This window comes from Biomphalaria glabrata, chromosome 7 (assembly GCF_947242115.1).
Source record: "Biomphalaria glabrata chromosome 7, xgBioGlab47.1, whole genome shotgun sequence".
Taxonomy (NCBI): Eukaryota; Metazoa; Mollusca; class Gastropoda; family Planorbidae; genus Biomphalaria; species Biomphalaria glabrata.
Genome location: NC_074717.1, coordinates 44,175,350 through 44,179,494, shown reverse-complemented (window position 1 = coordinate 44,179,494; position 4,145 = coordinate 44,175,350). Strand labels below are relative to the sequence as shown.

Here is a 4,145-nt window from a genome sequence, read left to right as displayed (position 1 = left end):
CCCCTTCTTCTAACAGTATTGTAAGTAGAGAACTTCCTCTTTGTTTTCTTGTGCGCTATTCACATATATAATATATGTATTATAATACGAAAAAAAAATGTAAATAATGTTTTATAAAATATTTCAGTTTTTTTCTATTATCATAAAATTACTTATTAATCTGTAGGCTACACATGTAGGCCTACGTGTTATGAGTGGTACCCAACCTCGAGAGCCATGTTGGTGTTTGGGCCGGAGGATATTCCAGCTACCGTCGCCTCAGCGTGGCGCCTCCGTGGATACGTCCGCCAGGGGATGCGGATAGGCTAAGAATGGTAGCGCACATAGCTCTCAGTGAGCTACCACTCGTACGGTCGAGAGACTGTACACTGCACGTGGTAGGGATGTAACAAAGGCTCGCTAACCCGTCCAAACCCCCACTGATTCGTTCCCCAACGGGGGCCATACGCGCTGTGATGGACCCTCGCACGGGTTCGGTGGGACATAATAGGCATACGAAAGGCCCCCACGCAGGCTCGGCCTCCGGCCTCGCACGAGAGGGGGATACTCGTGTGGGGCTCAAGGGGGTCGTGTCCAGCGACATACCGGACGAGAGTACATGATCGTTTCGGATAAGGCGGGATTTCGGACAGAGGGATTGGTGAAGAGCCGATGCCTCATCCTGGCCATGCATAAAAGCCTTTCCTTGGTCAAGAGGTCCATAAAAGGGAACCGGAAGTTCTCGGACCTTCAGGACATCTGTAACAGGTGTTTGGGCCGCATCACTGGACGAGTTCAATCACACCAACCCACTGTGGCTTCTCTTTGCAATGTGGATGGAAGTTCCGAGAGTCCGAATGTAGCCTGCTGGCCGTAGTTTGGGCACCACTTTTATAAAACATGATATCTGTGAAGTCATTGCGATGCATTGATAAAGTGTCTTCCGGTATTCTAAGACACGTGTGCAGAGTAGCCACTTATGTAGGCATAATAATACCCATATTATCATGTGGTATGCCTAGACCTACGCTGAACCATAATTAACAGAAATAGGCTTAGGCTTATTTTATCTTTGGTATTTGAAAATATCCTCTTTGTAGATTTAGTTTTGTCAAGTACTTAATATAACATTAACCTTTTAGCAGTGGCGTAGCTGGGGGGGGGGGGGAGGGAGGGGGTTCCAAATTAATCCCCCGGGTCCCCACGTGAGGGTCCGAAATTTGTTTTTACATTAAATATTACGCCATTATCTCATATCATGATGTCGAATGTCAAAATGCGGGGGCACCAAAGGAGGTCAAGCACCGGGCCCCCAAAGCCCTAGCTACACCACATCCTTTTAGGGTTTAGACTATTGTTATTTGTGGTATGTCACTAGTAGGTCTGGGCGTATCTAATAACAAATTTATGTAAAAAGGTTTATTGAATCTTTTTTATAGTAAGCCATATTTACTTCTGTGCTTTGTATATTAGTTTTGTGAAATGCTGATTTCATTTTAACCTAAACTGTGCACTGACCTGTATTGAACTTTTAAAGTGACCTACATTTATACATTTGTGTTGGGTTTCCTTTGTTGTTGAAGTGACATATAGTATAGTCTCGAGTTGTGTTAATAGACTTACCGATAACCTAGCAACGTATTTGTCTATGGAGGATGGGGGGGGGGGGAGGGGGGGTAACATGCTGGAAGCGTGTAAGTCCTCTGCTTCGAAACGGTAGGCCTAATGTTTTATAAACATGCTAATACATTTCGAAATAACTGACATTTGTTTGTTGTCCGAATGTTTGAAAATGCTTAAAAGATAGACAACCACCATGATTTCAATCATCTTTCGTTAGCTCAACACTTGCCAGCATATAGTCAATATGTTAATTGTCCCACACGGCACTATCAAACCTTGGACATGTGTTATAGCAACATAAAAATGGCCTACACATCTCGATCGTTATTTTCCCTCGGAGAGTCGGACCACACAATGATCCATCTTACACCCACGTAGGCCTGCTAACCGGTTTTAAAAACAACAAAACCCGAAGTAGCCTACAGTCCATCCAGTCATGGTCTGACGATGTTGTTTTACAGTTACAAAGTTGTCTGGAGCAAACAGATTGGGACATGTTTGTAAACAATTGCCCAGACATAGATGAACTTACCACAACTGTGAATTCGTACATCCAGTTCTGTGAAAGCATGATTGTACCAAAGAAGAAAATTAAAACATTCAGTAATAATAGACCCTGGATGACCAACATAAAAAATTAACATTCTGTCGCCATCGAGAAGTACATAGAAGTCTATTTATAAAGCGCTGGTTATGAATGTCTATGTGTTTTTCGTGTGTGAATGTCGTTCGTATGTGCACCTATATTGTTATTATACAATAGTTACGCTGAGGTTGTCAATTGTAGTCAATAAAACGTATCTTATCTTGAAGCAACGAGCAAAAAATACTGTAATTAAAACAAGAATTCTACAGTATCAACGCTTTGCTGTAAGTGTTAACATATTTTACAAATGTAATTCATTTTGTAATCAAATGGAACTAATCATAATAATAATAACCTCACAGATACCTTCAAGGCCCTCAATATTCCTAGGAACATCCTCGTTGCCTGTCAGAGGACGGTACTGCTGCAGACCTGCCACATCACCAGAAAATTTCTCGGTGGAAACTGTTAAAGGGACTAGGATTAATTTTGTTTCTCTTTAGCGAAACTCGACCCTGGCGGCGTTTTTAACATAATAACAATAAGGCTGTCTTCGATTCCTATGATGAATGAGGAATGCAGTATTTCCCGTGGATACGATGCCCTACAAATTTTGCCACACCTAGCGCAGGCATAATCTTTGTTCGCCGGTGGTCGATTTAGATTTTCTTTTCGTCTACGTCTGTCTTCGGCAGCGGATTTTCTTTTGGTCCCAAATATGCATCCCGCGGCCTTTATAAGTGACCTCCATCTGTCTCGCTCCGAAGCGGCCTGTGACCAGGTGCTCTCTTCCATTTCAGTTAAGGCGGCGTCTAAGCTGGTCTTTAAAGCATTTCCGTGGGGCACCTCTGTTACGTCGACCACCTTTAAGTGAGCTTTTACCTTTACCTATCCCTTAGTCTGTTGGACCGTTGGGGCACCAGGCAAGATTTGTCGACCGTCTTTCTCCATTCCTCCCTTTTTTTTTTTGCCTTATTTAGAACCTCTCTCAATGGCAGGCCTGTCCATTCTTTAATGTTGTCCTCCCATCGCTTTTTCTGTCTGCCTCTTCTTCTTTTCCCTGAAGGAAGGTCTTTGCGAGCCCCGTAGATCTTGTAATGTGGCCAAAGGTTTTAAGCTTTCGTCTTTTCACAATAGTTAGCAGGTCGTCATGGGCACCGATCGCTACAGTAACCCTGTCTCTGATTTCTTGGTTTGTGATGCGGTCTTTGAATGTGATGCCTAGGATCCTTCTGTAGCATCTCAATTCCATTGCTAGGATCCTCCTCTCAAGCTCTGCATTCAAAGTCCACGACTCACAAGCATACAAAAATGTGGCCATGACCAGAGAGCGCATCAGTCTGATTTTGGTGCCGAGGGCTAAGCCCTTATCTTTCCATATTATTTTAAGTTTTGAAAGGGCTGCTGTGGACTGTGCTATTCGGGCCAATAATTCAGGTTTTGTTCCCTCATCTGAGACAATAGCTCCGAGGTATTTGAAGCTACGGTGAGCTAGGGTGAAAAAATAGTAAAACAATGTCTCATATACTTTTTGACTGCCCCAAACTCGCTAAAGATCGTCTCCACAGGTCTAGGAAGCTACAGGTTCTAGACTTGTGACATAACTGCATCACGTACAACAACAGAGTTTATGTCCAGGGCTTATGCAAGAAAAGATTTGAACCCCTCAAGCCCTCACTGAAATGGAGTTTGATGATGACGACAAGGTCTGAAAGGGGGAACTAACTTACTTTAATTGTCGGATTGGATACTTTTTTTACATTGATTCGTGTCATGTCTATGAATAATTATACTTTTTACCAGACACAGTGAGTTTATATAAGCTTCCTCTTCTAGCTTTGTAAAAAACAACAAGACTTTTGAAGAGAACATTACAGTAAGCAAAGGAAGAATACTACAGTAAAAAAATTATTGCAGTAAGTACTTAAGTAAAATAAATAATCAGCCTAATACAACA

At 42.5% G+C, this 4,145-nt stretch overlaps 1 protein-coding gene across 3 annotated transcripts in view; it reads left to right on the top strand.

The window, feature by feature from the left end:
• LOC106071081 (uncharacterized) overlaps positions 1–1,529 on the top strand; it is a 17,137-nt gene extending 15,608 nt beyond the window's left edge. For all 3 annotated transcript variants that reach the window (XM_056034943.1, XM_056034944.1, XM_056034942.1), the window contains exons 6-7: positions 1–222; positions 748–1,529. The exon at positions 1–222 is cut by the window's left edge and continues 1,901 nt beyond it. The gene's annotated coding sequence lies outside the window, so the exon portion shown is untranslated. The remainder of the gene's footprint in view (positions 223–747) is intronic.
• Positions 1,530–4,145: the final 2,616 nt, after the last annotated feature.